Here is a 16,672-nt window from a genome sequence, read left to right as displayed (position 1 = left end):
GATGGGGCAATCACTTGAATCTGAAGGGCAGTCGGAGTATTTAGAGAATAGCACAACTGATATAAGACGGGGGAGTCATAAAGGATCACCTACTTTTCACACTTACTGCAATGACATAGTTCAAAGCCTTACACGATAAGGTTTATTAATAGGATTCGACAAGTGTGCTAGTGTGTTATTTTAACTAAAATCTATGTTCAGTTAAAAACATGTTTTGTGGCACTAGTTGCAACCTACTGTGAAACCTTCAAGTGCAAAGCATATATATATGTCCCTGCCAAATGCATGCACAGGAGCCTGTTTTTAATTTGCAATACCTGCTTTTCTGCGAAACACAGAGACATGGCACATACACGTATCGACATTTACCACTGTGAAATTGGCAGATCTTGAAATTAACACAGTCACCACAGACCAACAACTCGCTATCGAAAGAGATGACGCCTATCTACCTTTTGTGCAACACAAGATGGTTTAGCCTATCTTGATCCATGCATGCTTTCTCCTATTGTCTCAGAATCTCGCTCTTGATTAGCGTCGATCGGTAGACGCCATTAGACTTTACGGGTGCCTTGCTCAGACAAAACATATCCCCGTCTCGCTGGCTTAATTTAGTAGTCACGTTCATAAATGTGTTAGGAATAGTTGGTCAAGCACAGGCCAGGAAAAGGCATATAAAGACCAGAACGAAATCGAGGTTCAACTAGTCGCTAAGCTGTTCAGGATGCACCAGTTAGTTATAAGTTCTTTTGTTTTTTTTCCTATTCTGATTCTGATTCAAATTTGTAGCGAAAGATCATAAATGAAATGAGCAGTGGTGAGGCAAAGCAGTAAACTGAAACTGATACTTGTTACCGACTTGTATTTGGAGAAGTATACATAGAACAATCCTATTTTAAAAGTATTTCATGGGGAAAGGGCGTATTAGAATGTCTTGCAGAGCAGTCTGAGGCTAAAGTTTAATTTACTCTTTGTCAAATCATAAATAAGAAACTGTCAAATCATAAATAAGAAACATTTTAGATTGTATTTAAGTCGATCATTTTAACCCTTGTTGCTCGTCGGTTGTGCTGGTAATCTTAGGGTGGTTCAGTTAAGCTTACCATTGCACGAGCGACGACCCCATGGAAATCGTACGTCTTCCCAATTCAGTAGAAGTTGTAGAACTGAAGTAGTGAGCTGCAAATTCCTTGTCCTTTCTTTTTGCGAGGAGCGGTTTTATAGTCTTTGGCCACGTTGACTCCGGCCTGAACGACTTTCTGGATCCTCGTCAGCTCGTGTGGCCTGACGACGCCAAGCGACGACAACGATGCTCCCGTCCCCAATCCCAATATGGTCGTCGACGGATGGCTGCTCTGCCGGCGTCTGTCAGTCTGTCACCCATTCAATAGCAGCATGCCAGGCCACCAGGCCGTCAGCAGGCCGGGTACGAGTACGACGCGGCCGGCCTGCGCATCACGCCTGCCGGCCCTGGTCCCACCGGCCGGCTCTCCTGCCGCCCTGCTCGGCTGCGGTGCGCGGCAGCGCAGACGCCGCTACTTCGATGGCGTAATTTGGGAGGGTTAAAATTTGCATTTTATCATAAATACATATCTGTAGCATTTCATTTTTATTTGTGAATTATTGTCCAAAATATTGACTAATTAGGCTCAAAAGATTCGTCTCGTAAAATACAATAAAATTGTGCGTTATTGTGCAATTAGTTTTTTATTTCGTCTAGATTTAGTACTCCATACATGTACCGCAAATTTGATGTGACGAGGAATATTCTTTTTGCATAGTGCTAAATTCTGAACAGGCCCCAAAGTGCAGCCTCACGTGACGCGTAGGCGTGGCCAGTATTCTTCTCTCCGCGCGCATGTCGTGGTAATCGGCGAGGGGACCGGCTGTTGTTCATGTGCGCCGTGCGCGGCACATGTAAAGTAGCGGTATTAGATTGAGCTTTCCAAAATGGTAAAGGTCGAGTCTCTGTAGTAATTTCAAAATATTATGGCTTTCCTATATTATCGAAATTCTTGTCTCAACGGTTTCAGATTGTGAGATCCACAAGTTAAAGAATTCCATGGAACTAGTTTTTTCTAAGTTATGGGACTAGTTGGTTAATTACATCCAAGCCATTACAACTTTGTTCATTTTGAAAAATACCAGCGCAAATTGTGTTGGTGCCATAAAATTGAGCAAAATTTGGACTATGCAATTTTTTGGACGGAAATGACCATATCTATGCCAGTATACTAGATGCAAGATTCAAAGTAGAATCAAATTACGATGGCACTACACATCCTGATTTTGACTTCTGTATGTAGTGTATTTTTTAATTAGAACACACAAAGGTATAGTGGCATAAATCTAATTAACCCATCATACCACAAGCAGAAGTCCAGCTAGCTGTTGTAAGATGTAACCTACTACGCGGTTGCAGTGCGGAATCCCGTTTGCTCCACCCGTTGAACAAGCCACGACACATATCCAACCGCTCAACAGCGCTTCAGGTAAGGTAAGCCATTAAACTCACTGGACCTGTTCAGCTGACGTCATCGACCTGCAGCTGCATGCCATGTGTTGAACACCAAACATTCCTACTTCGTTGATGTTTCCCTTCCTATTTAATTTTTTTTCGTGTTTCTTTCTTCAACTCAGCACTTGTTCACTTCCTACAAAACTCCCAACTTTGGCACTATGCAAAAAGAAGATTCCCCATCACATTAAACTTGCGGTACATGCATGGAGTACTAAATGTAGATGAAATCAAAAACTAATTGCACAGTTTTATTGTACTTTGCGAGACGAATCTTTTGAGCCTAATTAGTCAATATTTGAACAATAATTTACAAATACAAACGAAACGCTACAGTATTGCTACAGTAATTTAGCACCTCCCAAATTCGCAAAGTAAACAAGGGCTCAAATGTATTATGTAAGTTACACATGCTTTGGTCAACCACTTCAACCTGGAAAACTCTCAACAGGGTGCCAAAGCCCAACAAGCATAATTGCATATTTGTGCAGAATCCATCCCGTTCCATTTGCTCCCAGTTGTATGACACACAAGTTTGGTGAAAGTTGACTTTTCTGTTAACCTGTCTCCCTCCATGCTTTCTCCTTTTATCTCAAGAATCTCGTAGCTCGATTAGCATGGATCAGCAGACGCCACTAAGCTGTATGGCCGCCCTCGTTCAGCCTCCGTCCCCATCAGGCTGCAGGAAATCCAATGAAGGTGAATGAAAGCGACATTTCGCTCAGTAGTGGCGTTCAAATAAAGTTGGTTGGTTCAAGCACATGCGCGCAGAGGCACAAAGCCGAAATGTGTATCATTCAGTGGTCGTTCAACCTTAGAGCAGCCGCAGTGTGTCTCCAGATGATGCTTGAAATTTCTCTCTCCTCACCAGGCACCGGTTTGCACACTGCAGACCACGATGCTTGAATCAAAAAACCTGGCATCGGTGATTTTACTTACCTCGGTGCTCGGTTGTGCCCGGTTAATCGAATATGATTTCTTTCCGCTGGCATGGCAAGCTGCTGCTCGTCTGCTCATGCGTTGCCGGTGGGAAGTAATAGGCATGTTTCTACTCATTTAAAATTGCTAGCGGGCCCCTCTAATTAATGGTTAACACTGCAGTCAAAGAACAGAACATAGCACCGGTGCTCATCTGAGGCCTTGTTTAGTTGGCAAATTTGGGAGGTGTAAAATTACTGTACCAGCACTGTAGCACACTGTAGCGTTTCGTTTGTATTTGTGAATTATTGTTCAAATATTAACTAATTAGGCTCAAAAGATTCGTCTCGCAAAGTACAATAAAACTGTGCAATTAGTTTTTAATTTCGTTTACATTTAGTACTCCATGCATGTACCGCAAGTTTGATGTGATGTGGAATCTTCTTTTTGCATAGTGTCAATATTGGGAGTTGGGGGTAACTAAACATGGCCTGATATTCCGAGCATCGATTTTCAGCTCGACACGGTGGCTGCTCTTATTCGCCAAAAATTCGGTGAACTTGTTTGGCAGTTGATGAATAGTAGTTGTAGCATACGGATGAGCAAGTACTTCGAGATGTCAACTGGAACAATCTGTTAGGTGAAAATCAACCCGGTCCCCAATCTTTTTTGGTCCGAGACTCCGAGTTGATCATTGTATTCCCCTAGTGCAAGCATACCTCCTTATTTATCCATACGAATAGTATAAAAATCCAACTGAAAATCTTTGACAGCCTGGCCATTTTGCTTGACCGCATCAAGGATCCATGTGTGCATCTACATCCTACCGTGCACGACATTCGTTGATCATATCAAACTCCCGCGGCACATGTGCAAGATTTCGTCTTGTTCTCTTATGTTCCTGCTCTGAGGATTTAGTCAGCAGCCAGCACCTTCCTGCCATGTTTCAGTGATCACAGGGGACCAATTGAAAATCAGACATGTTCACCGGCTGATGCTGAATAGGTGGCACGCTCATCCTAGCTTAATTTCCTGTAGAGATAACGCTTCTACCACCAGATTTGCATCTCGGTACAATGAAGAGCACCTCGATTTTACACTGCGCCAATAGTTCTATCTAGGTCAGTCGTCGGTGCCGACGTAGGCGAACATAAAAGACGAAAGAAATTTCTACGGTACCAGTTCCATCCACACACAAAATCAAAATAGATCCTCGTCATCCATCAGCTGATCAGCACGTAGCAGTATATATCTCAAAGCATTTACCAATCTAAACATAAAAAAGCAACCTATATGTGTTTGCCGCTGTATTTTTCCCTTCTGTCCTCTTTTTTCTTCCAATTCAAAACTTTCCTACATTGTTCCAATAGAAATGGAACAAAAAGCGCCATGCAGTTGATGTAATATTTTTTTCAAAAAAATGCTATAAGAATTTTAAAGAAGCGACCTATTTTTATAAAAGTTTGAATAAGTAGGAATATACAGTAATATAGTTTAGATACAATATGATATACGTAATCTTTAGGATTAATAATAATTTTGACCGAAGCCAGTGTTGGTGTTTTAGACCGGCAACCCGCCTAGGGGTACCCTAGGTGGTCTTTTGTGCGGTAAGGATCGTCGAGAATCAAGGAATCAATAGTGACGCAAGGAATACGATTTAGTCAGGTTCGGGCCGCTAGATCGCGTAATACCCTACATCATGTGTGTTGGTTTGTATTGATCTTGGATGAACTAGAGTTGTTCTTCTTTGAGGGGGTTCCTTGCCCACCCTTATATACACGGGAGGGTAGGGTTACAAGTCTGAGTCCTAGTAGAGTACTATTACAGAGTTCTACTCGGTATGGCCCGAATAGTTTTCCATACACACACTTGACTAGTCCGAGTAGGATACGCCTATCCCTTGTTCTGGTCATATCCGAGTACGTTCCTTAGTGGGCTGTCCAAGGTCTACTCATGGGCCTGGGGTGCATACCCGACAAGCCCCCGAGTACTTTGTAGTCGTGCGCCACAGTCTTGGGTACTGCGGGCGCTATCCGAGTAGTTCATCATAGAGGTTACGGACTGAAGTACTCGAGTACTGTCGCGTGGCTGGAAGGTACTCTTCTTGTTCCTTCGAGTTGTTTCTGTTCCGAAAATTTTTATATGGTAGTGCGATGTCAATCGCACTCTATATGGAGTAGCCCCCGAGCCTTAGGTTGAGTCGAAGAGTCAGGCTTAGGGTCAATCCTTCCTTTTTGCCTATTTTACCCTTGGAAATCTTGAAAAAGAAAAAACTAACCATTGGGTACGGTACCCGCAGCCCCCGAGCACTTAGGCGATCTCTGTCGTTGAAGTGGTCAGCAATCCGTTGAAAAGAGTAGCCGTTGGGTGTTTAAGGCAATTAATCCGCTTAAAATCTGTCCGTTGCGTAACTGACGCTTTGAATTCGGAGGTGGCGAAGATAAAACTGGAGGGCCCCCCTTTTGGTTAGGTTTACACCCTGCTGTAATCAGATTTGTTTTTCTTCCTCCCTGCGCCTCTGCTCCGCGTTTGCGCCGTCGCAATTGCCAAGTGCCACCGCCGCCATTGCTCCCCCTTGAGAGAGATCCGAGAGTGAGTGCCTTTTGCTGAGGTTGAAATCGGCGGATGCGCACCAAGAAGATGGGTAAGAAACCTGAGAAGATCCAGGGCAAGGCTCTGGCGGCGGGCAAGGTGGAGTCCAAGAAGGGGAAGGAACTGGTGCTGCCGGCGCTGAAGGTGGGGCTGACGAATCAGACTGCGCCGCCGCTGCTTGGAGTGACGTGGCAGCATTTGGTGATGAAGGAGGAGGCTGTGCAAGCGCTAGTCGATGCCAAGCTTCTGCAGACGAAGGAAATACTCGAGTGGTGCCCAGCTTTTCCAAATGCGTGGCAATTTGAGGAACATCCAGGCGAGACAGTGATGCTCGCACACTTTGTGGAGAGGGGGTTGGCAGTGCCCACCTCCGACTTCTTCAGAGGTATCCTCGAGTACTATAAGCTTCAACTTGTTCATTTGAACCCCAATGGTGTACTACATATGTCCATTTTCGTACACCTCTGCGAAGTTTATTTGGGAGTTCCTCCAAGCCTCGAGTTGTTTAGGAAGTTGTTCCGTTGTAAGCCTCAGCCAAGTGCACAAAGGACAGAAGTCTTTGGAGACGCCGGGTTCCAACTCAGGAACTCGGGCGCATATATTGAGTATAACTTGACTGACTCCCATGGGGAGTGGAAGAAAAGGTGGTTCTACATCGGGAACCATGATCCTCGCTTGCCTGTGGTGACTGGTCACGCGCCGAAGCATGCAGAAAACTGGGTGAGTGAACCCGAAGACACCCCGGAACTTGACCACTTGATGCAGCAGATTACCGAGTTGAAGGCACTTGGTCTTACTGGGATTAATGTGGCGGCCACTTTTCTGAAGAGAAGAGTCCAGCCGCTTCAGAAACGTGCTCACTCGGGGAGTGAGTACACAGGTCTTAATGATCCATTGTGTATGTCCGATGAGGATATATCTGATGATGATGTAGAGGCGTTGCTGGCTAAGTTCTTCAGGAACTATCACGGAGTACCAGTGATCCCTGCCGCTCTTCGGCAGTATGATGCCTGGTATGAGCCAGAAGTGGTATGTTCTGGCGCTTGACTTGTACTTTTTGACTTGTGTGATATTTGTTTAATATCGACCTGTTGTTTTGTAGTCTCGAGTTCTTGCCGGCTACTTAGCGCAGTCGGAAGAAGAGGAGGGAACTGTTGTCAAGGAGTCGGAGGACGAACCCTCTCCTCCTGTGAAGAAACGTAGAGTAGTCCGCAAAATGTCTGCGGCTAAGTCTGCTTCAACCCCTGAGAAGTCTCGGGGTACTAAGGTATGTAGTCGTGTACTCAATTGTAGCTGATGAATTTGAACTTGCAATTATTGTGACTACTTTGTCTTGTTCAAAAAGGCTGTTGATACGACACTTGGTGACGCTGCTTCTGAAGAAGTAGTCGTGACTGACCCTGGCGTCGGTATTGCATTTGTTGAGGAGGTACCAGAGAGAGCGTCGTTGACGGATGTTGGGGTAGCCCCCGAGCTGACCGCACAGGCTCCGTCGGCTACCACACTGCCAGTTACTGACTAGGCAGTCCTGGGGTTGCCCGCCGGAGTGGCAGGTGCTGCGAAGGAGGTGTCGCCAGTAGTTGCGACTGGTTCTTTGTTGTCCAGTGTAAATGCCAGTGGTAAGCGTTCTGTCCCGACTAGTTTTGTTTGTCTGAGTTGTATTGTAGTATTGATGTCTGCTTCCCAGGTTTCGGTGAGAAGACAGCGCCGACAGCTGTTCCTGCGGTGCCGAGTACTCGGCCACCTATTGCTGAGAAAAAACGTGTGCGATTTCCACCACGCTCAACCCAGTGAGCTTGCTTGTCTGTTGTATAGCTTTAAGTTGTCTTGAAGTCCTGTAATGACGTATTTTGATGCAGAGATGCAGAGGAAACTATCCCTGTAGAGATAGGGGTAGAGTCGGATCCCCCGACTACATTATCTGCTCCCTTGGAGGATTTGATTGTTGAGGAGGTACCCGAAGTCAATGCCGATCGCCTTGGAGCTACTATGTCTATGCTTCAAGACGTCATCCGTTCGGTGGAAGTTCCCGCCGCCACGTCGGGTTCGGGACGTGCTACCTTATCAACTGGCGGATCTCTTATTGTAGTGGGCGTGGAAAAATCTAAAGAGGCAACTGCTCCAGGTATGTCTCTACATTCCTGTTATTGTAGCCGTAGCAATCAGGTGACTGATAATAAATGTTTTAGGTGCCTCTTTGGGTGCGACTCCTCATCTTGCGGAGAGTACTCAAAGACCAGTACTTAGCCTGCCAACTGACTCAGAGTTCCAGAGGGCCGTCGATGTTTTTCGGAGCTTCCAAGTGAATTTCCTTTGCTTTGTTACATAGCGAGTAACTGTGAGGTTTTTAACTGATCGTATTGCTTTGCATACTCGGACCCTTCAAGAACGAAGTCATCAATTGGAGCAGGAATGTGCTCGACTTACAGAAGCCTTGAGGGTTCACGAGGTTGGAGCGAAGTCTTTTGCTGTGGAACGGTCGGATCACGAAGTCCTGCAGCAAAAACTGGAGAGCCGCTATAAGTCTCTGAACAAAAAGTATCAAGGTGAATACTTTGCATATTCCGAGTATGTCCGATTGTAGTCGGCTGTGGTTGAACTTGTCTATTTTGCGGAGCTCAAGAGGCAAGAGGCTGCTGCGAGGAGCCAAGTCCTCGACTGGAGAAATGCGCACGATCGAGTGGCGGATGAAGCTGAACGTCTTCAAGCTGCGCTGGCAGAAGCATAGGCTGCTTGCGAGCACCAGCGAGACAGGAAGATGCAAAATAGAGTGATGCTTGCCATGGACATGGTGGCATGCAGAGATCATGCCCAGACCATGGGAAGACTCCGAGGTGAACTCCAGGAGTTGACTGTGGCAGCTGAAGATTTGGTGAACACCATAGCCCCCATGGAAGAGAGCGCAGGATCTCAGTCGCTAGTCGAGTGATTGAAGGCTGCCCCGGGTAAAGTGGCGGGACTCTGCAAAGCTGTTTGCAAATAGGTCCTTGCAGTTGTGAAGTCATACTACCCGAGGGCGGACTTGGCGGCGGCTGGTGACGGCGTGGCTCGCAACTGCACAGAAGAAGCATATGTGCAGTACCTTGAGGAGGTGGAGCCTATCGCATCAAAGATGTCGGAGTTTGTCTCTCCGGAAGAGCCTTGAGCGTTTTATGTATTCTTGAATCTGTCGAATATGTTGAACAATATTTTGACAAATGAATGCTTGCCCATTGTTTTGTTGCTTGAAGTGGTTGTCTTGCGAAGAGTAGTTTTACTCCGTCTCGCCCGACCTAAAGTTGCGGGATCAGCTAAGCCCACTCCCGAAAGAGGGGAACTCCACCTCGCCCGACCCTGGGTCCCAGGGTCGGATGCGGCCGATCCCTTGAGGGAAAAAACTCCGCCTCGCCCGACCCTGAGTCCTAGGGCTGGGTGCGCCCGACCCCAGAACAGGGGGTGCTTGGCTAGAGTAGTTCTGAGTTTCGAGTAGTCGCGATGCTATCGGGTACTCTGCTTTTGAGGGTGCATAGGTGTACTGTACCCTTGTCTTTTGTGGCTGCACGGGTGTACTGTACTCTTTTGCCCTTTGTAGCATAAGTGCCTTCACATGGGCAGAGTCAGAAGTCGTCAGACTCATTGATCATGGGCGCATAGTAACTCTTGGGTAGGTGGTAGTTGTAGCTCTCGGCTATAAATAGATCCTTCTGGAGGTCGACCCGAATCAAGTTTCTAAGTAGCAATGGATTGCCTTCGGTTGCTATTGTTTGAGTGTAGAGAGCCATCAAAGAGTGCACCGGTGCTAGAAGATTCCTCGTAGATTGAGGCCACCTTCCCTCCACAGACTCCTGCGCTCGTAGGGATAGTCGCGATGCTAGAAGAATCCTCGTAGGAGGTTTCATCGCGCGCCTCATCTTGCAGCTCGTGATCCAATGGAGTACGCGCTGGAACTCACGAGTGATAGGTGACGAGTGCTGCGGTCTTTATCCCGCTCTCTTAGACATGGAGGTGTGGCCGTAGAGTGGGTTGGCTCCACAAGGCTAGCAAAAGAGCAGCCTTGGTTCCCTCTAGGCGCGCTACACGGGATTCATCGTTGCCGCTGTCAAGGCAGTGGCAATGCAGGAGTTCCTGGTGCTACCTTGGGTAGAGGACCTGGATATGGCTGCGTTTTGTGCAGCTTCCTTGCGTGTAGGCCCTTCTTGTTGTAGTCGGCAGACCTGAGTCGCCTTGTGATATAGTAAAAGTCTGAGGCTTAAATGCAGCCCGCCAGTAGGCAGTTGCTTGTAGTCCTTGTGTATTTCGAGTACTCCTACTCGTATGTAACTTGATGTATCTTCGGTTCTAAGTAAAGAATTACTTTACAGAAATTTTGTACCAGGGCAGTGATCCTTATTTAGTTGATAATTCTTGAGTCAAGACTAATGTATCTTGAAGTCGGTAGTCGAGCTGTTAGCTCGAGTAGTCATAACGAGTTGTTGCCTTGAAGCGATTACTCGGGTGCTGCTATGGGTAATAGCGACAAAGGTGTTCTATATTCCAAGAGTTTGGTACTTGTTCTCCTGTAAGCTCTTGGAGTCTGTAAGATCCAGGTCTCGTAACCTTTGATACGATGTAAGGACCCTCCCATGGTGAATTGAGTTTATGCAACCCTGTTGTGTCTTGGATACGCTTGAGGACCATATCGCCCAAGTTGAAAGATCTTTCCTTGACGTTACAGTCGTGGTAACACCTTAAACTGTCATGGTATTTGGCAGATTGCACTAGTGCTGCGCATCGTGTTTCTTCTAGACTGTCTATATCTATTCGCCTTGTTTCTTCTGCTAATTCTTCGTCATATTGTTCAATTGAAGGTGATTGCCACATGATGTCAGCGGGTAGTATGGCTTCCGAGCCATACACGAGGAAATAGGGTGAGAGCCCAGTAGTCTTACATGGTTGGGTACGTAGGCCCCACAGAGCATTGGGTAACTCTTTGAGTCATTTGCCGCCTTTGGTGTTGCCGATGTCATGTAGTCTTTTCTTCATGGCGTCGAGTATCATGCCATTAGCATGCTCGACTTGTCCATTGGCTCGCGGGTGAGCGACCGAGACATAGCGAACGTCGATGCCACTATTCTTGCAGTATTCCCAAAAGTCGTGATTGTTGAAGTTTTACCCTAGGTCTGTGATAATCCTGTTGGGAAAGTCGTAGCGGTGTATGATTTCATCTAAGAAGTTGAGGACCCAGTCTGCCTTGGGGCAAGTGACTAGTTTGACCTCGATCCACTTGGTGAATTTGTCGATTGCCACGAGTACTCGGTTCAATCCTCCTCGCGCAGCTGGTAATGGCCCTATCATGTCGAGCCCCCAGCAGGCAAACGGCCATGTTGGAGGTATTGTGACTAGCTTGTAGGCCGGTACATGCTGTTGTTTGGTAAAGAATTGACAACCTTTGCACTTCTGAACTAGTTGTTTAGCATCAGCCAGAGCCATTGGCCAGTAGAAGCCTGCTCTGAAAGCCTTGCCAACTATTGTCCGCGAAGAGGCGTGGTTGCCACAGATTCCTTTGTGAATTTCCTCTAAGATTTCTTGGCCGTCTTCCCGGGTAACGCACTTCATGAGTATCCCGGATGATGCACCTTTCTTGTAGAGCTTGTCTCCGACTAGAACGTAATTTTTTACTCGCCGGGAGATTTGTTCAGCCTTATTTTTGTCAGATGGTAACTGGTAATCTTTGATGTAGTCGATGAAGGGTGTCTTCCAGTCGACTTTTATCATCATGATTTCTCGAGAGATGTCAGCAGTCTGGACCGCTGGCGGTGTGGCTTGTTCAGGTATGGACGGCTTGTGCAGTTCGTGTATGAAAATTCCTGCTGGAACCTCTGCACGAGTTGAGCCCATTTTGGATAAGACGTCGACGGCGACGTTGTTGTCACGGATGATGTGATGAAATTCCAAGCTTGAGAACTTGTTTTCCAGTTTACGGACTTCTTTGCAGTAAGCGTCCATATTATCCTTGTTTCGGTCCCATTCCTCATTGACTTGGTTTATAACGACTAGTGAGTCACCGTACACCAGTAATCTTTTGATGCCGAGGGAGATTGCAAGGCGAAGGCCGTGTAGCAGTGCTTCGTACTCGGCTTCGTTGTTAGATGCTTCCTAGAAGATTTGCAGTACGTATTTGAGCTGGTCTCCCTTGGGGGGGTGAGGAGTACGCCTGCACCGACCACTTCCAGTTTGAGGGACCTATCGAAGTACATTACCCATTGTTCTGACCGTTCGACTGGTGTTGGTACTTGGTTTTCAATCCATTCAGCTAGGAAGTCGACCAAAGCCTGGGATTTGATAGCTGTCCTTGGCTTGAAGTCCAAGGTCAGAGCTCCAAGTTCAACTGCCCATTTGGAGATTCTACCCGTGGCGTCTCGATTGTGAAGGATTTCGCCGAGCGGGAAGTCAGAGATGACTATGATGTTGTGCTCCTGGAAATAATGGCGCAATTTCCGGGAGGTGAGCAGAATTGCGTATAAGAGCTTTTGTATCGGTGAATACGGAGTTTTGGAGTCCAAGAGTACTTCACTGACGAAGTAGACAGGTCGTTGGACCTTGTAAGCGTGGCCCGGTTCAGACCGTTCGACTACTATTGCCGTGCTGACGACATGTGTAGTAGCTGATATGTATAGGAGCAAGTCTTCATTCAGAGAAGGAGCGGTGAGTACATGAGGCTTTGACAGAAAGTCTTTGAGTTGTGTTAGTGCCTTGTCTGCCTCTTTCGTCCATTTGAACTTGTCCTGGCATTTGAGAAGCTTAAAGAAGGGTAGTTCCCGTTCTTCAAGTCTCGAGATGAACCGGTTGAGAGCGGCCATGCAGCCTGTGAGTTTCTGCACATCCTTGATGCTAGCTGGTGCTTGCATGTTTGTGATGGCAGAAATTTTTTCCGGGTTGGCCTCAATGTCGCGATGGCTAATGATGAACCCAAGTAACTTGCCAGAAGGTACTCCGAAGACGCACTTAGTAGAATTGAGTTTCCATCGGAAAGCGCGTAGACTGGAGAAAGTTTCCTCCAAATCAGCGATGAGTTCCTCCTGGTTTCTTGTTTTGATGACTACGTCGTCGACATAAGCTTCAACATTGCGGTGAAGTTGTTTTTCGAAGCACATCTGTATGGCTCGTTGATAAGTTGCCCCTGCATTTTTTAGTCCGAAGGACATTGTTTTGTAGCAGAAAGCTCCGAAAGGTGTGATGAAAGCTGTTTTGGCTTGATCTTCTTCTTTGAGACTTATCTGATGATAGCTGGAGTAGCAGTTAAGAAAACATGGTAAAACACATTCAGCGGTGGAGTCGACCACTTGATCGATCCTGGGGAGTCCGAAAGGGTCTTTTGGACAGTGTTTGTTGAGGTCGGTGTAGTCGACGCACATCCTCCACTCGTTGTTTTTCTTACGCACGAGTACGGGATTTGCTAGCCAATCAGAGTGAAAGACTTCTTTGATGAACCCTGCCGCGAGTAGCTAGGCCAACTCTTTCTTGATTGCTTGTCGTCTGTCTTGAGCGAATCTGCGAAGTCGCTGCCGTTTTAGGGTAGCTTTGGGATCAACATTAAGAGAGTGCTTGATCAATTCTTTGGGCACACCTGGCATGTCAGCTGGTTTCCAAGTGAAGATATCGTGGTTAGCCCGAAGGAAACTGACGAGTGTGGATTCCTATTTAGGATCTAGCCCTGTTCCGATCAGGGCTGTCTTGGAGGAGTCGCCCGTCTGGAGGTCGACTGGCTTGAAGTCTTGCTCGCTTGTGGGTTTCACCTTTGTGGACCCTGACTTGGTTTCTAGGATCTCGAGTTCATTTGGATGGAGCTTCTTTGAAGCTGTAAAGACTTGTTGCATGGGGCTAGGTACTTGAGAAGTCACAGCGATTTCCACGGCTTCGGTGTCGCATTCGTAGGATCGCCGTAGATCTCCTCGTAGCGTTAGTTCTCCCTTGGGGCCTGGCATTTTGAGTACCAAGTAAACATAATGTGGTATGGCCATGAACTTGGCAAATCCTGGAGTTCCGAGCAAGGCGTGGTAAGATGTCTCGAGGTCGGCGACTTCAAATCTAATGTACTTGGTACGGTAGTGTTCTTTAACTCCAAAGGTAACTGGAAGGACGACTTGTCCTAGTGGTATAGCTGCATTTCCGGGTACGATACCGTAGAAAGGTGAATCTGTTGGAGTAAGCATTTCAGTGACGTCGAGGCACATCTTCCTCAATGTCTTAGCGAAAATAACATTGAGTCCACTTCCGTCGTTGATGAGTACTTTGGTTAACTTTGAGCCTGCCACAACCGGATCGAGTACTAGGGGAAACGGCCTGGTTCTGAGAACTTGGTCCATTGGTCCTTTCTGTTGAAGGAAATGGACACTTCTGACCATTTTAGCGGTGTTGGATCCATTGGTTCAATGGCCATGATCTCCCTGAGTACGAGTTTGTTGGCCCGCTTGGATGCGGTGCCTGGAATATCGCCAAAGATGACGTTGACAATTTTTGAGGTGGTCTGGAAGTCGCCTTCTTCGTCTTCGTCGTTATGGGCTTTGTTCTTGCCCTTATCTTTTTTCTTGGTGTACTCTTTAGGGGTGGTGGTGCGGGTAAGTCTTGCATTACTCGGCGCATGCTGTAGCAGTCTATTGCCGAGTGCTTGCTAGTCGGGTGCCATGGGCACTGTTTTTTGAGTAGTTCGGTGAAGGTCGGCCCTTCATCGTTTTTGCGGGATCCTTTTTTCCCGGAGTTTGTCATGGCAGCAACAGTGTTGTCGGGCTTCCTTTTGCGATTGGGATTACCCAAGAAGTTGTTTCGAGTATCATTGTGTCGGGTTCTATCCTGGTCATTGTTGTTGTCGCGTCCGCCGTTGCGGTGGGAGCCGAACCGTTCTCACTATTTGTCCTCTTCATCTGCCCACTGCTGCCCCATGACTTTGAGGTCTTTGACATTAGCTGGCCGTCGGCGACTAAAGTCTTGGTATGTCCGTCGATCGTAGAGTCCATTCTGGAAGCACTCGATGATGTCTGTTTCCGATATGTCAACTATGGTTGCCTTCTTTTCGAAGAATCGACGCAGGTAGTTGCGTAAGGTCTCGCCTTCTTTTTGCTTAATTTGACTTAAGTCAATCTTGTTGCCTGGTCTAGCCATGGAGCCAGCAAAGTTGTTGGTGAAAGCCTTTGTCAAATCTGCCCAAGAGTTAATTGACTTGGGTTTGAGTGACTCAAGCCAGGTCAGTGGTGCGGGTTCCATGCATATGGGGAAGTGGATGACTTTGGTGTCGTTATTGCCCCCGGCTGCTTGGACAGCTAGCGAGTAGCATCGTAGCCATTGAATTGGGTCTTGTTTGCCATCATACTTGGTGATTTCAGTCGGCTTAAACTTCTCGAGTAGTTTTGTCTTCATTACCCGATTTGTGAAAGCAGGAAAATTGTTGTAGTTGTCAACTTCTCGCTCGCGCCGACTGTTGAGGATTTCTCGTAGATCACTAAAGTTTGACACTTCGTGGTTCTTCCGAGTAGAGCGAATACTTTTAACCGAGTTGGTGCAGCTGGCCTCTCCAACATCCTTATGGCGTGCTGGGGCCTTGTGTTTGCTTGGGCCTTGGCAGTGCTGCCGGGGCTGGTTGACGACTTCGTTGTTGTTCCTTGGAACGTCGTTGTTGGCTGCAACTCCTCTGCTACCTTCTTGGCGGGCCGTGATGTGAGGAACAGACGGAATTGGCGATTCTTTGTCAAGTAGCTTGTAGGCTTGCTCCGCGAGTTGTGCAATTAGTCCGTTGCTGCGCTGCACGAGTTGAGCTGTGGCCTCGTTATCCTTGTCTTGAGGCATCAACGTTGTTAAGAGATTGATTGAGGCGATTGCCGCGAGTGGAGTATTGTGTTCTTGAGCCTGAACTGCGTCGAAAGCCCTTTCAAGGTTTGTGATGGGAATATTTGCAGCCATCGACTGCCGTCGCTCGGCTCGACTAGCATTGCGCATCCTCCTTTGGTTCCGTTGCTCGGAGGTTTCATTGTGAGGAGCGTCAGCTGTAGACTCATCTTCGAAGATGTTGTCGAGTTGTGCTAATCGCCTGGGGGTTCTGTTCTGGCTAGTACCCGGGTTGTTATTTTGAGTAATAACAAGGACTTCCCTATCCGGGTAGTAGCTTCTGGAGCTTGATGTTGCAATCTCTGTGGAGCTTTCCTCGCGATTGGATTTGAGTGGAACACCCTCTTGATATGGGAGGTTATCTATATGGGCGACAAGGCGCGAGTCGTAGTCGCGGTCAAGAAGAGGTGGTCTCAAACCTGGCCAATGTACGAATCTGCCTTGTGACGTTGAAGTTATTACCAATCCTTGGGCTGGACCAGATAATGGTATCTCTGGTGGATAAACCGAGTCGGAGTCATCATCTTCAGCGTGCCCGAGTTCGAGTTGAATTCGAGTAAGGAAATCCTGGTAGACTTCGGTTGCATTGCGGAGTCCGTGTGGAAACCGTTCTGGAGTCGAAGCCGAGTTGGGAAGTGACTGAGACCGACTAGTCTGAAGCGAAGTCGAGTCCGACGCGTAGTCAAACTCGAAGTTGTCGACTTTGAAATCTTGGTTTTTCCTGACCAGATCTTTTGCTTTCTTCTCCTGAGCGTTGATGATCTGGCGTCGGAACGAACCCGAGCCATCGGCGATACAGAGCTA

The sequence above is a fragment of the Setaria italica genome, chromosome VI (genome assembly GCF_000263155.2).
Source record: "Setaria italica strain Yugu1 chromosome VI, Setaria_italica_v2.0, whole genome shotgun sequence".
Lineage (NCBI taxonomy): Eukaryota > Viridiplantae > Streptophyta > Magnoliopsida > Poales > Poaceae > Setaria > Setaria italica.
The sequence above is the reverse complement of the archived record's forward strand: the minus strand, read 5'-3'. Positions refer to the sequence as shown.